At 39.2% G+C, this 16,695-nt stretch overlaps 1 non-coding gene across 1 annotated transcript; it reads right to left on the bottom strand.

The window, feature by feature from the left end:
* Nucleotides 1-7,058: 7,058 nt before the first annotated feature.
* Nucleotides 7,059-7,162, bottom strand: LOC114678514 (U6 spliceosomal RNA). Its single transcript, XR_003729955.1, has one exon. It is a non-coding gene; the product is annotated as a U6 spliceosomal RNA (small nuclear RNA).
* Between the last annotated feature and the right edge of the window lie 9,533 nt (nucleotides 7,163-16,695).

The following is a 16,695-nucleotide window of genomic DNA, read 5'->3' as shown; positions in this document are numbered from 1 at the left end:
TTTGAGCAATGTCCGCTACGGGTAAAGGATGGTGATGGAGTGAACCTTGAGCACAATTCTAGTTCCAGAGAAACTTTTCTTCCAGATTGAACTTTTGTGTGCCTAAATAAAACTAGTTCTTCCTTCTGGAAGCCAAATAATTTTCCTTGCTACCCCAGAAATAATCACAATTTTGTATTTTTTTTTTTTTTTGAGATGGAGTCTTGCTCTGTTGCCCAGACTGGAGTGCAGTGGCACAGTCTCAGCTCACTGCAACCTCCGCCTCCCAGTTTCAAGCATTTCTCCCACCTCAACCTCTTGAGCAGCTGGGATTATCGGAGTCTGCCACCACACCGGGCTAATTTTTTACATTTTTTTTTAGTATAGACAGGGTTTCACCATGTTGGCCCAGCTGGTCTCAAACTCCTGACCTCAGGTGATCTGCCTGCCTCGGCCTCCCAGAGTGCTGGGATTACAGGCGTGAGCCACCACACTGAGCCCAATTTTGTATTCTTTTACATATATATGGATGCTCTATCCATCAAAATAGTATTTTCTTTATTGTGAGCATATGATTGGGATTCCATTATGAGTGACATAGTATTAATCTCATATTTCCAACTCCTAAAACTATGCCTGGAACACAAGGGATACTTAATAGTTGCTGAATTAATAAGTAACAGGAGAGTGGCAAAGGGAAGGGAGAAATTGGCCATTGTGTCTTGTTTAAAATACACAAACAAGTAAAATTTATTTGTATACCTTTATCATTCGTATAAATATACAAATTTGGTGAATAATAAAAGCTTTTTAATGCTCTAACACTATGCGTTAAGTAACATTTTATTTCAGTCAATATTATTCTATCTACTCTTTTACATTAAAGAAATGCTATTTCTGCAAAGACATGGAATCAACCTAAACGCCTATCAGTAATAGACTGGATAAAGAAAACGTGGTACATATACACCATGGAATACTACACAGCCATAAAAATGAACAAGATTATGTCTTTTGTGGGAACATAAATGGAAGCCATTATCCTTAGCAAATTAATGCAGAGACAGAAAAACAAATACCATATGTTCTCACTTATAAGTGGAAACTGGCCAGACATGATGGCTCACGCTTGTAATCCCACCACTTTGGGAAGCCAACATGAGTGGATTACTTGAGCTCAGGAGTTTGAGACCAACTTAGGCAACATGGTGAAACCCTGTCTCTACAAAAAATACACAGATTAGCCAGGCATGCTGGCACATGCGAGTAGTCCCAGCTACTTGGGAGGCTGATGTGGGAGGATTGCTTGAGCCTGGGAGGTCAAGGCTGTAGTGAGTTGAGATTGCAAAACTGCACTCCAGCCTGGACAACAGAGTGAGACCCTGTCTCAAAAAATAAAAATAAAATAAATAAGTAGAAGCTAAATAATAAGAACTCATGGACACAAAGAAGGGAATAAGAGACACTGAGGCCTACTTGAGGATGGAAGGTGAGAGGAGGGAGAGAAGCAGAAAAAATAACTATTGGGTACTGGGCTCATTACCTGGATGATGAAATAATCTGTACAACAAACCCCCATGACATGACTTTACCTATATAACAAACCTGCACATGTACCCTGAACCTAAAATAAAAGTTTTTTAAAAAAGGAAATGCTATTTCCTTCTAAAATTTCAGGGTCAATATAAACTAAGATGTCGAAGTGAGAACTCAATCCTTAGTGTTCATTGATTTTCACTGACTGACAATATATTAGCCATAATAGATCCAAGCTAGATACATTAAAAACGGCCCTTAAAAAAACCTTAGGCTGTGCTTGGATAAATAGTAACTACAAATGGGAGAAGTGAGTGTGAAAGTGGAAGATGTCAGAATGAGAGAAAATACCACGTTTTACTTCAGAATATTTTCTAGAGCCAACTTTGACCAATACTTGCCCAAATCATCCACTGTTTGCCACCGAGCATCTTTCTCCCTCCAGAAACATAATGGTTTCAAAGTTTATTTGAAAACCACCCTCTCCCTTTCTCAGCCATGCTGTTTAGAAGGGACTGCCCCCAACCAAAGCGTGAGGGCTGTGGGCCCTAACTGAGTTAAGCCGGGCAGTCTGACCTATCCCTCTGACCATAGCTCAGGCTTAATACACACATAAGTAATCAGAGTCCATCAGGCAAGAGGAGACACTTGCTGGAGGTGGTTTTGATGGTATGAGATCACAGGGTCTTGGAGCTTTTCAATAGCTGCCTGCGGTAAAAGGAGCCAGCCTGGGGATAAAGTTGACTTAGAAGGAATGCTGACCTCACAGATGGCCCCCAGGAATATGATTAGAGTCCTAAATCAAGCCACACCTAACACCAAACTTTCCTCTGGGGTATTGAGTCTAGTGCTAAATAAAGGTTCTCATTCCTTTCAGGCCACTGTGAGTTGGATTATGACATTTGCATTATAAAGAGTCATAATGAATCCAACCCTCCAAGTCAGGCTACTTTTCAAGAAGAAGCATGATGTGGAGAAAATGTGATGGTCATTCTAAAGAACAGTAATGGTCAGGCATGGTGGTTCATGCCTGTAATCCCAGTGCTTTGGGAGGCCAAGGCAGGAGGATCGCTTGAGACCAGGAGTTTGAGACCAGCCTGGGAAACATAGTAAGACTTCATCTCTACCAAAAAACCCCCCTTTTTTAAAAAATAGCTAGGCATGGTGGTGTGCGCCTATAATCTCAGCTACTTGGGAGGCTAAGGCAAGAGGATCGCTTGAGCCCAGGAGTTCGAAGTTGCAGTGAGCTATGATGGTGCTGTCATGTCATCTACATAATGATATTTTAATCAGTGATGGAACACATATAGGGCAGTGGTTTCATAAGATTATAATGGAGCTGAAAAAGTCATATCACATAGTGACACTGTAGCCATGTAACATTGTTATGGTACAATGCATTACTAATGTGTTTGTGGTGATATTGGTATAAACAAACCTACTCTGCTGATAGTCATATAAAAGTATAGCACATACAACTATGCGTAATACATAATACTGAATAATAAACCATGTTACTGGTTTATCTATTTATTATACTATAATTTTTGTTATTTTAGAGTGTACTCATTCTTTTTTTTAAAATGTTAACTGTAAAACAGCCCTAGGCGGGTCCTTCAGGAGATATTCCAGAAAAAAGGCATTGCTATCATAGGAGATGACAGCTCTATGTGTGTTATTACCCATAAAGACCTTCCAGGAGGACAAGTGGAAAATTGTAATATTGATGATCCTGACCCTGTGTAAGCCTAGGTTCATGTGTGTGTTTGTGTCTTTGTTTTTAACAAAAGTTTAAAAAGTAAATAAATAATTTTGAAAATAGAAAAAAAGCTTATAGAAGAAGGATATAAAGCAATAAAATAATTTTGTATAACTGTACAGTGTGCTTATGTTTTAAGCTAAGTGTTATTACAAAGGAGTCAGTTTTTTAAGTTAAAAATTTATAAAGTAAAAAAGTTACAGTAAGCTAAGCTGAATTTATTCTTAGAGAAAAAGAATAAATTTTTAAAATAAATTTAATGTAGCCTAAGTGCGCAGTGTTTATGAACTGTACAGTAGTGTACAGTAATGTCCTAGGCCTTCCCATTCACTCACCACTCACTTATTAACTCACCCAGCAACTTCCAATCCTGCAAGCTCCACTCATGGTAAGTGTCCTATACAGGTGTACCATTTTTTAAAATATTTTGTACTGTATTTTTACTGTACTTTTTCTATGTTTAGATACACAAATACTGACTCTTGTATTACAACAGTAACAAGCTGTGCAGGTTTGTAACCTAGGAGCCATAGGCTACACCACATAGCCTAGGTGTGTAGTAGGCTATACCATCTAGGTTTGTGTATGATGTTCACACAATGACAAAATTACTAATGACACATTTCTCAGAACATATTCCCATCATTAAGTGATGCATTGAGGCAGGAGATTAGGGTCTGGAGGCAGGGAACCTAAGGCCGATTCACACTGACTTCCTAGAACTAAATCAAGAGGAAAACCCCAACTTTCCATGCCCAAGTAAAGAAAGGATCAGAGACTACTCCCTTTCCACCCCCACCTTTTCTGTGTGGCAGATGAAAAACTGAAAGTACCTCTGATTGGTCCCGTCCCACAACCAATCACGTTGGTTATGGGCCAAGTCTTCTTTTGCATAGGAGTATAACTTTGTAACTTCACTTCAGCCTCTGATTGGTCACTTTCTGCAACTAATCAGACTGATCGCGGGCCACTACTTCATTTACATATGGAGTACACCAAGTAACCAATGGGAAACCTCTAGAGGGTAGTTAATCCCCAGAAAATTCTGTAACCAGGCCCTTGAGCCACTTGCTGAGGCCCACTCCCACCCTGTGGAGTGTGCTTTCATTTTCAGTAAGTCTCTGCTTTTGTTGTTTCATTCTTTCCTTGCTTTGTTTGCACGTTTTGTCCAATTCTTTGTTCAAAATGCCAAGAACCTGAACACAATAGCTAGAGTTGAGAAATACTATTTTTAATTATGTAATGATGCTGTTATTTTTCCAATTTGAAAAATGCATTGACTTGTTTTTTTGAGAAGAACGATAATGGGCAGAGTTGTTTGTGCAAAAATTGCATTGTACTTTTTCAAAATTACCTGACATTGAAATACATTCAAAGTAATTGGATAGAATAAATGCTTAACCTTTTGCACTACAAAGTCAAGAAGATGAATTATGTGTATATGGATCTATGAACTCTAATAGTGTGTTTTATCCCTCTTCCCCTTGCCCTAGGCACAGCTCTCTGAGAGGCTTAAACTATGTTAAAAATAAAAACGTAAAAAAAATAGAAAAGTAATTCAAACTGACAACTGAATGCCCTATTTTCTAGTTTTTACTTTTCAATAAGAGGTAGGGGTGTTTCAGGTTTTGTAGACTAGAGCTTGTCCATTTTGGTTAAGTTCAAATCCAGTTTTTCTAGTTGAAAAGTGAAATTAGAGAGCATTAGGTTAGTGTTAGATTTTTTAAACAAAATTTGTTATTTACAGTGGAAAAAATTAAATCTTAATATAATGCTAATTTTCAAGGTGACTGATTTAGGATGTGCTTCACATGTTCACTGTTTCTCTCCCCACCATTTTATTTTTCTCCATTGCCATAGTTAAAATCCAGCACAAGGAGAAGGGGATCATTCAATGTAGACAATGGGTTTCTCCTCTCTCCTTTTCCCTTTCAATTCCCTTTTTTTCTTGTTCCTGTTCTATTTTCCTCTTTCCCTCATCTTCCCACTCTCCCTCCCTTTCCTGTATGTCTCCTTTTCCTTTAGTCAAAGAGAGAGAAGCAGAATTGGTATCTGGAAGTAGTAAAATGTAATGATGGAAGTAGGGATTTCATTATCACCATCACTAAGTTTTGTCACCACTGAAAGCTACTAGAAATACTCTGCACTTGCCATTCTTATTTTTCATCTGTTATCTCCTATTTAATATTTTTAAACTGTAAAAGGTTATGGTCATACAGAACAGCACATAACACATATATGCAGTTTATTCACTGCCATTAACTCTTCAACTGACTAGCCTTTGGATACTACACCCTTCCCTCTGATGATCTGGCTCTGACAAGGGTCACAGTAACTTAATTGTAATTACTATGTTGATCACTACATTTTATTTTTCCGAGTCCCATTTTGTTCCTTTTCAAATCTGCTTTATCTTTTTAAGTCTCTCCTATTCTTTGCTCATATTTTAAAGTCTCCATTTAAAATAAATTTTGTGACTAGGCGCAGTGGCTCATGCCTGTAATCCAAGCACTTTGGGAGGCCGAGGTGGGTGGATCACCTGAGGTCAGGAGTTCGAGACCAGCCTGGCCAACCTGGCGAAACCCTGTCTCTACTAAAAATACAAAAATTAGCCAGCAGTGGTGGCGCACACCTGTAATCCCAGCTACTCAGGAGGCTGACACAGGAGAATCACCTGAACCCAGAAGGCAGAGACTGCAGTGAGCCAAGAGTGCACCAGTGCACTCCAACCTGGGCAACAGAGCAAGACTCTGTCTCAAAAAAATAAAATAAATTAAATTATACTAGTTTTGACACTTTTTATATTCTATACCTAAACTTTTGCTACTTTTACATTCACTACACAATAAATCCAGGAACTGCAGTCTAAGCAGATCTGATTCTGCTTTCCACTGTTCTTGCTGGTGCTTACTCACAGTGCTTTGTGAGCTCTTGTTCTCTGGAGGTTTATCCATGGAAATTCTTTGAGGCCCATATAAAAGTTGTGTTCCTTCAGAGATGATTTGGGTTTACTCCTACCAATCTCCTGCAAGCACTACCATCTTAAATTAAATGCTCAGCTTGACGGTTTGGGAACAACACCTAGAGTTAAGTTCACAGTGCAAATCTACCTGCAGTCAGGCTCCCATTTTCAAATTCTCAGGCAAGATGTTTTTATTCCTCCCACCAAAAGCCAAGCTTAAGACAAGAACATTGTCTTGCTGCCTCTCCTGTACTACAAGTTTATTTTTAATTCTCTTTCGCTGTGTAGTCTTTTGTGGTCTCAACCTTCTAGGAGACTTCCTCCTGGATTTCCATCTTGAACAGGCTCTAAATTATAGTTCCCCAGTAACTCCCACAGCCATCAAAACAGAATCTGAAAATTACCAGGATTGGGCAGATAACTTCCAGTCAAAAGCCAGCTTGGGTATTCACTTACCTCCTAGTCTACCCACTTTTTTTTTGGTTGTTTTATATTCCAAAAAAAGTAAACTTTTACTGATAAAAAAGCACAAAGCAGTGCAAATATTCTGAGTATAGGTGAAAGCTTAATGAATTTTTCACAACTGAATACTTCTACATAACCGCCACCTAAATCAAGAGAAGGAACATTAGCAATCCTTCCTTCAATATCCTTTGCAGCCACTAACTCTATCAAGAGTAATTATACTCTGACCTCTAACAGAGGTAAGTTATATGTGTACGTGTGTGTGTTTGTATTTTATATAAAATGGCAATGACTTTCACTTCCACTTGTTTTAATCTGTGCAGATTCTATACTCTTTTGTCAGCTCAGTGATGCATTTAAAATGATAGTGTTTTCTCTTTTTTAAAATTTAATTTACAGGGGCCATGCTAGTCTTCTCTGTATTGTTACAATTTTAGTATATGTGCTGCCAAAGTGAGCACTTTTTAAATATGTTATCTAGCATTTTTAGTTGTTTTCAGCACAAGGGTCATTCAAGGAATGTAATCTTCTGTACGGGTGGTCAATGACTTTCTTGTTGTTAAATCCAATCGACTTTTCTTAGTCCTCCTTTTACTTGTTCTCTGTGTATCCCTTCTTTTTCCTGAAATGCACTCTTCCCTGGCTTCCATGAGCCCACACTCCTAGACAGTCTCTTATTGCATTGATTTTATTAAGCAATTATTTACTATAGTTACTTGAATAAATGATGCTTTCCTACTCCTTTATTGTAAATTCTTTGATAATAGAACTTTTATCTTAATCTTGTATATAGTGCTTAATATTGTGCTAATTCGTTCAATCAAACAATATTTATTGAACATTTTCTATCTGCCAGGACTGTTCAGGGACTGTGTAACAAAATTGCCAAGGCATTTAAAGTCCCTGCTGTCCTGGACCTTATATTTGTTAGGGTACATTGTAGGTATTCAAAAAAGTGCTAAAATGAATGATAAAATGAAGAGTAGCAAGAGCAAAGAAAAGAGGGAAACTGTCAGCCACAAGAGGGTAAGGTTATGTTTAGAGGAACGGCAATAAAAATGGTCTCAAGAGAAAGTGTTAAAATTATCTGCCTAAGGTGAGTATTCTAGAACCAAATCTAGGTTTAGAGTGTCAGATAGTGCCCACGATGAGAATAAGCTGGCTTAACTGGAGTAGGGAAATTTAGAAATAGGAAGCTAAACAATCTCCAACTGCTTTTGAATACCTTGCTTTTTATTACAGCTCTGCTATATGTACATACCTCATTTAAGGGCTTTGACAAATAAGTGAAGATGAAGACAATGATTGTAAGAAGTACATTTCATCATTCTCCTTCTCCAAGCTTCTCCATCAAAGGACAGAGACCTTTCTCTCTCTCTGCATTTCAAATCCCTCTTTTATTACTTCTTCGAACATTTACACTTCTGCTTTTCACTTATGTGTGTCTTCTCATTGTTAATTTCTATCTCTGGGTTCTCTGAGGCTATCTTTCTTTCTTCTCTGTGTTTTTCTATTTATATTCCCTTCACTTTTTTCCTTCCCATCACTCCTATGCGTTTATTTGTCTTGGTAAACACTTTAATTGTAGGTACTGAAAGTTCAATTCTTGACATTTTAACTTCTTACATTCTTCTTCAGTGATCATAGCCAGTTTCATGATTTCAACTAGCAACTCTATGTGGCTGAATTCCAAATCTGACTTTCTAGCTCCAACCTTTCTTTCTCTTTTGTCAATCTAGTCAACTACCTCATCAAGAGTTTATGAATGCCTGCTGTATTAGTTGAATTTCAATGTTCTCTGCAACATCATAAAAGTTCACAGCATATGAACATTCTTACCAACATTTGCTAAGTAGATGGCTCTTGACTTTGTGCAATGTATCTTGCTGACAAAGGCTAGCATTTTCATAATCTGCATTCCTGTCCCCCACAAGTCACCACACAGAATTTGAAAAATAAACATCAGCGGCCTTAAAAAGTGCTTTGCTTAAATAAAAATTCTTAAGAATTTAAGCCTTTACCTACTTTGTGTTTGTTTTGGTCTGTGATGCTTTGGCTTTCATAAAAAAACCCTAAAGGAATCGTATGATTCTGTTGACATGTATAGTGTGCATTGCAAAGCAGAATTTATTAAAGTGAAAAAGTGTAAGCTTTTGGTAAATGAACTCTATTTTAAGATTAGCACTCTAAATCTGGTATTTATTCATTGTAAATATGAAATTACAGATAAATAATAAGAGAAGATTGACTCTATGTCCTAAAAATGCTAAAATGTTGAAATAAACTTTCCTGACTAGTAGATATATGGACTAAACCACTCTATAACTCAGGTTTCAACAACCTGGTTATTCCTTAAAATGTTGTGAAGATAAAATGGAAACCTGTCAACTAAAACTTCATAGACACTTTCAAAACTGTTTGCAGTAACCTTCAGAAGCAGGACAATCAAACAAGTTTCTGGTAAATAAGTAAGTTTATTAAATTTGGCAATTGGTCATTTGACTAGTTGATTCTTGACAAACTGACCTGTGTTAAAAGATAAGCTTAGGGCCATTACAATTTTAAAGAGTCTATTTGAGCAGACAGCAATTCATGAATCAGGTAGCACCAAATCACAAGCAGCTTGGGCTCCACCAAGGAGACATGAAGAAAGAACTTTTATAAGGGGTTCATGAAAGCAAGACAAATAAAACTATTTTACTGTTTTAGGTGGAGAGTCTCTAGTTAGAGGATAGTTGAAGGTTTTTGATTAGTACAGCTCCTAATTAGAGCTTTGTTGGCAGTCTCTGATTGGTTGAGTTACTCTGAGTTGAGTTTCAGTTTGCTTTTGTAGGAACCCAGAATGCAGCCTAATGGCCTCCTAAGATTTTTTAACATCTATAAAAACAGGGAGATAGAAGTAGGCCATCCTGTTTAGCTTCCCTAAGCCATCTTGGATCACAGAATTAGATGAGGTTCGGAAAGCTGCTGGAGAGGATTTGCCATGGCCAAGGGATGCAATGGATAGCTCTGTGTCAAGGGCTGTAGTCTAGCTGGGGCCAAATGGGAGTCAAACCCAAACATGTAATGGGCTTATGGCACCAATGAGAGGCAAGATGAGGCAGTCTCAGCTAAGCAGTCACTAACAGCCAGTGACTAAGGCAGTGAAAAGTCAACCCACTACTGACACCAGGTTCAGTCTTTAAGGGTAAAGGTCAGTGGGGCAAGTATACAACCAGAAAGAGCACAGACATTTTTCCAAAGACCAGAGATAACAGAGGGGAGTTCAAGGACAGCACCTGAGCCTGAGGATTTCACCTTCATGGCAATGCTGAGAGGTTGATGAAACTGAACACCCCTTTTCCATAAACCCACATGCTGCCTTGAGAAGAAAACTAGGGGAATGGATGAGCCACTTGAGAGACAAAATATTTTTACCAGAGAGGCACTAAACAGAACCTACAAGTACCATTTAAATTATCGGAGTGAATGATGACTTAAGAGAGATTAGATATTTACATTTCTTCCCTCAGTTACAAATTGGAACTTCGGGTATTAGGAAGCCAGATTAATCACAAACGAAACAAAGAAATTATATTTCTTATTATCTATTCAAATTGTAGTATGAGGTAAAATTTGTGATCTTGCTGTTTTTATTGTTCAAATACTCTATATCATTTATTTTTTATCTTCTTGATCTGTCAAAAACAGAATGTTAAATAATTCCATTACATTTATGTTTCTATCAATTTATCCTGTATGACTAATAATTTTTGCTTTATCCCTTTATTACTTTATTTATAAAACACAGCTTTATTATTATCACCATCATTATGCCCATCATTTATATAATCATTTTTGTCAAACTTGCTTTTTACTTAAAATCTTACTTTGTTAGTATATTGCCACTCCTAACTTTCAGTTTATTTGTTCTTTCTTTACCTTAAAATGTGTGACCTTTTGCTTAAGATATGTCTCCTGTAAACAGCATATGGTGTTTTGTTTGTTTGTTTTTTAGATCAAGTCTCGCTCTGTTACCCAGGCTGGGGTGCAATGGCATGATCTCAGCTCACTGAAACCTCTGCCTCCTAGGTTCAGGAGATTCTCCTAGCTGGGATTACAGGCATGCATCACCATGCCCAGCTGATTTTTGTATTTTTACTTGAGATGGGGTTTCACCATGTTGGCCAGGCTGGTCTTGAACTCCTGACCCCAAGTGATCTGCCCCCATTGGCCTCCCAAAGTGCTGGGATTACAGGTGTGAGCCACCACACCCAGCCTGTTTTGGTTTATACTAGAACAAGGTATTAGACATTTTTCACTCTCCTTATGTTCATTAAAAACATTACCATGCTTTTATTTTCCCAGTCCATTCTGGGTCTTTGTTAACATAATCTGGTATTTCTATACTCAGACAATATTGCTAAAACATCATCATGGCTTATATTTTAAGGGCTTTTCCTTTCCAAGTTATTTTTGTTATTTCATATTTTTATAGTTTACATTTATTTTTATATTTTATATCTTTTGTAACTGTACTTACAATTAGATATCTATATTTAAATGGTTTTAAAACTGTCAACTTTTTTACAAGGCTAACAGTTTCTTGTGTTTTCAATTTTTAGTCTGCTAAAGTTTATATATTATTTTTTAATTTGAGGTAGGTTACATGGGTGGTATGACAAATTGCTGAACTCTGAAGTCTTGCGTAAGACAGAATAATTTTCTGTTGCCTTTACACAAGAATAACAACCTGGGTGGGTATAAAATCATTTGCTTACAACTCTTCTCCCTTAAAATCTATGGAGAGTCATCAATCTCTTCTATCACTTGAGCTACAAAGCAACCTGAAGACAAACAGATTGTGTGTGTGTGTGTGTGTGTGTGTGTGTGTGTAACTTTTTCTGACTGGATGCTTTGTGAGCTGTCTTGATAGCTTAAAACGAACAATCTCTCTCCATTGATATGTTCTGCTATTCAGTAATTAGTATTCCTAGTACCTATTCCTATTTTCAGTTCAAGCATATAATGGAATTTAATTTTGATTATTGCAAATTTAGAGTTTGGGTTGTTTACTTTCTGTCACCTCATCATTTTTATTCCGTGACCTTGTTACTGGTGCCCTGGGTTCTTGAGATCTCCCATGACAGAAATCAAGAGAGATCACACAAAAGAGTTTTATTCACCTTGTGCACAAGGGAGTCAGCACTAAAAGGAAAAGGGAATGGGCTAATCCCTGAGGGTAGCCTGTGGGTATGGTTTTTTTTTTTTTTTTTTTTTTTTTTGAGACGGAGTCTCACTCTGGCGCCCAGGCTGGAGTGCAGCGGCACAATCTCCGCTCACTGCAAGCTCCACCTCCCGGGTTCACGTCATTCTCCTGCCTCAGCCTCCCGAGAAGCTGGGACTACAGGCGCCCGCCACCGCGTCCAGCAAATTTTTTGTATTTTTAGTAGAGACAGGGTTTCACCGTGTTCGCCAGGATGGTCTCAATCTTCTGACCTCGTGATCCGCCCCCCTCGGCCTCCCAAAATGCTGGGATTACAGGCGTGAGCCACCGCACCCGGCCCGTGGGTATGTTTTATAGGGCATTTCTACAGGGAAGGATTACATTAGGGCATGTATAGGAGTTTTTCTAGCATTTGTGCAGTGGCTCAACACGCTTCTTCATACATTGTATGCAGCATCAGCTTATAAATTTCTACCCCAGACAAGATTTTTAGCATTAAAAGGAAGAAGGGGTTGGAGTCTGTCTCCAGAGCCCTGAGGAAGTCCTTAACCCCCTGAAGTAAGAACTCGCATTTGATAACTTCTTGGATCTTTTGTTACTGCTCGGCTGAGCCTTAGGTAAGTTAGAGCTTGAGTAAGGGGCTTTTGCTCTTTTCCTCCAGTTCATATTCAAACAGGAAACCAACCAACCTGCTTTTCTCAACCTTATCTTCTGCATTCTGGGAAATTGTTTCGAACTTATCATAAAAATTACTAACTGAATATTTTACAATGTTAATCTTGCTCTTTACCATCTCCAGTGAAGGCCTTAATTCTGATACTCTATTTTTGCTTTCCTAGAAAGTTGCTCATTTTGGTTAACTCACCATCTCAGTCTGCTAAATGTGTATCTTCAGCATTGCTTCATAGAGCCCATGTATTTTTGCATCTTAATGAAGAAAAGTGCATATGTTCTATAGGTTGTTTCTGTTTTGCAAAGAAAATCCACTGCATGCTCTTAACTCTGAACTTTCATAATAATTTTCATAGGCTGTATCCTTTCTCCTTCCCCACAACACAGAGCTATTAGGGTATGTTATTCATTTGTTGGTTGAAGGGTATATAGAATGTCATCCATCTCACTTATCCACTTGGGTGTCCCAAGATTTTCTTTCTTATCTAGACCTCATTTGGAGGTGACTGTGAATGTCCTAAGCCAGTGTGTAGTGTGGCTATGCTGGACTGAAGTGGGGTCTCTTATGTCTGTAATTGTTGGATGGGAATTTATTTTTAAAAATCTGAAGAATCCTGCAATACAATGTTGAAAATGATGGTACCCTGCAAATATATTGCTCCCAGTGTTGTAAGAAGGCTGTATACCCATATCGACTCCCCTTTACTCCCTACAGTCCTTTAATATTGAGACTTGTATTCCCTGAATGTGGGATGTGAAATAGCGGAAAGCAGAGTTGGCTACCTAATTTGCAGGGCCCAATGCAAAATGAAAATATGGGGTCCCTTAAAATAAAGGTGTTGTTAACGGTACTAAGATATAAGCATTTCCTTTTCTTCTGCAGTCTCTCTTTGGACCTATCATGCCGGGTTTTTGAATTTGCTATTTAATGTCACACACCTTTGGGCACAGGTACACTTGCTGGACAAGTGCAGACCCTCACAGGTACCTGTGCCCACCCTGCAGTCCACTGCCACACTAATGCACTTTGTCCTGGCTTTGGGTGGGAAAGCCAATCTCTCCTTCCCATGTCTCTGCTTTCCCAACCCAGAGCAATGGGTGACTACCAAGAGATTACAACCTGGCAGAGCTGCTCAGTACCTGGCTTGGGGTGAGTGAGCAGCTCACCCCAGCCAATCCCCACCTAATGCACCACAGCACTATCAGCCTGGGGCAAAATAACTTCTGCCATGCCTTACCCAATATGCCCTTGGGCAGCATGCCCAATCTCAACCTCTGTGAATTTGTGCTCAGGCCTCTGTCAGGGGAGGAAGCTGGCAGTGGTCACCAGGCAGAAGTGGGGAGAAAGAAGCTAGGTGGCGCTTTGGGAGGCCGAGGGGGGCAGATCACGAGGTCAGAAGATCGAGACTATCCTGGCTAACACAGTGAAACCCCGTTTACTAAAAATACAAAAAATTAGCCAGGTGTGGTTGCACGTGCCTGTAGTCCCAGCTACTCATGAGGCTGAGGCAGGAGAATCGCCTGAACCTGGGAGGCGGAGGTTGCAGTGAGCCAAGATTGTGCCACTGCACTCCAGCCTGGGCGACAGAGTGAGACTCCATCTTAAAAAAAAAATGGTGGGTGGGATCTGTAGTGACAAAGGTCGCAGAGCTGGCAGCTGAGAGCCTGTCCCAAGAGGCAAGAGAAGGGACCACGTACACCTAGGCCTCAAGCCCCAGTGTGTGTTCCATTGCCCCATCAGACTTCACTTTCTATCCTCTTTTAAATGGTTTTCAAATCTACTTAAAGAGCTGTCCAGACCTTTTGTGTTTTTCTGTGCCTGCAAGGATATTTTACTAAGTTAACATAAGGCACACAGGTAATTCTTTGCCTGATGATATTTTCACTCACAATGTTACTTAGACCATAAGAAAGGTAAAGACTCCTTCCCTTCCTTTTAACAACTCCGTACTGGTGTATCCAGCACCATGAAGCTCTGAGGCCTTCTCTATTCACTGAAACAGGAGAGCAGACAGGTACAGTATAAGGAAGTGGAGAACAAGTTTGTTTGTTTTTTTAATAGCTGGCTCCAGAATTCTTTTAAGATGACTGTTGGTCAAGGAAAAAAATATATTTTCTAAGCTGCCTGGGGTAGAGGGTGAAATACAAAGGTTATTTGCACAAGCGCTAAAAGTTGCTTGCTTGCTGAATTGAAGTGCATGAAACAACGAGGAATTTGTCTTGCTGAAAGCGGGAGTGAAAATGTATAATGGAGAGGGATTCTCCCTGAGATGACAGAAGGCTCTACACTCTGGGTGATCTTTCTATCTCTGGGAGATCCAAATTTACAGAATGTGGGATAATTTTTTTTTTTTTTTCTGGGATGAAAATACAGAATCTTAAAAATAAAAGCCAACACACTTCCCATTCCCAGTAATTCTTGCCCTATAGCTTCACTGCTTCAGGGAAAGCATAATGCTGAGAACAAAGAAGTCTTTGCTTAGCTTTGACTTTCAAAGTAGACAAAAGGGAAAAAAAAGAGTGCAGCAGAAACAATAATCTGGAAAGCAAGGTTCTCACTTGCAAGAGCCAGGCTAGTTCGCAAAGGAAAGGAAAAAAAAAATTGTGATTCTAAGAAGCTAAGAAACTACTAAGGATTGAAGGGGTTCAGGTCATGCCACCCAAAAACATGCCACTTCAGCATAAGGATTATTTCAGCTGAAGGCAACTGAGAATCAACAGATGCAGGAAGTGTTCTCTGCTCTCCTCTCATTTGCCTAAATGTAGGGAACACATTTTCCTTGTGAAGGTATTGTCCTTTCACCGAACTCAGGTCTGGCTATTCACAGTTTGAAAAGCCAGATACATGAGAGGCGAGGCGTGGTGAAAGGAAAGCAGTTTTAATAAAATGCTATCAGTTGAGGACATGCCCGGACTCAAGTCTCAAAATGATATTTCAAATGGTAAGGCTGACTGAAGGGGTTTCTAAACAGGAAACCTGGTATGGGAAACATGCAGGAACGGTGCGGAGTGCAGGTTTGCATGTCTTGCTCCGATGGCTATCTTGAGTTACTGTCCACCCAGAGTACTAGCTGGTCCCATCTCGACTGTGACCAGGTTGTAGATTAACCACCTTGAAGTAATGTGCAGCTGGGTCTCCAGGCCTGGGCTGTTTCAAGATTAGCCCCTGGAATTTCTAAGCAAGCATACAATTAGATAAGCATGTATATGTTGGTCACAGGGTCATGGTATAAGGGAGTGTCCAGGGGGAAAGAGAAAGAAAAAGGGAAAAAACCATTTAAATACATGTTAAGGCTACTGGGAAGGGCTTTAAAATACTTTTTAAAGCTGAGACTCTTGGTTACAACTCCCCACTGTTAAGTTCCATTCCATTTCTAAGGAAAGGGGGTGACGTGCTCCATCTAGCTACTTCCTGCTGAAACGGGGTGCAGTTAAGGGGCAGTGGAATGGAACCTCACCATTTGGAGTGGAAAATATTTGTGAGTCCATGGGCTTAAGAAAGAGATGTGCTACAGCATCATGGTGAGTGTGTAACTGCAATAGAATCTATAGCGGCAGAATAAACCTAGCTCTATATCATGGCTAAAATTATGAGCAACTTTTTTTCACCAGGAGGGGCCTGATCCAAACTACGAGGACAGCCATTGACTTAGGACATTGTGGGACAAGACATAGCATTAATTTGCTTGTGCATGTTTTATAGGGCTGAGGATTTGTTTCCAGAATTATCTAGGATGTTCACATACCACTGAGTCTTATAGTGCACATTCCCCACTATCAATTGTGCTTGGAGGTCCTATGGGAATATGACAACAGGTTGGCTAAACTTACATATTCAACAGGTTGCAGGAGGGGCTACGAATATTCATGAAGGTGGTCCTGATACATGTGAATTGAACAAATATGCACGTAACATATGACCCATGTCATTTTGGGGTGGACACCTAATATTTAAATATATTACAATTAGGCCCTATACATTAAAAGGTATTTTCAGGACAGAAAGGCACCCAAGTGTGCAATTTCTGTAAACCAGCTAGAACTAGTCCATAGTCGGTGGTCTTCTATCAGGTGAAAATTATTAAAGTCAGTCTTGTGTTAATTAAATCTGTAGTT

The sequence above is a fragment of the Macaca mulatta genome, chromosome 5 (genome assembly GCF_049350105.2).
Source record: "Macaca mulatta isolate MMU2019108-1 chromosome 5, T2T-MMU8v2.0, whole genome shotgun sequence".
Classification (NCBI taxonomy): Eukaryota; Metazoa; Chordata; class Mammalia; order Primates; family Cercopithecidae; genus Macaca; species Macaca mulatta.
This window is presented reverse-complemented; position numbering and strand designations above follow the sequence as displayed.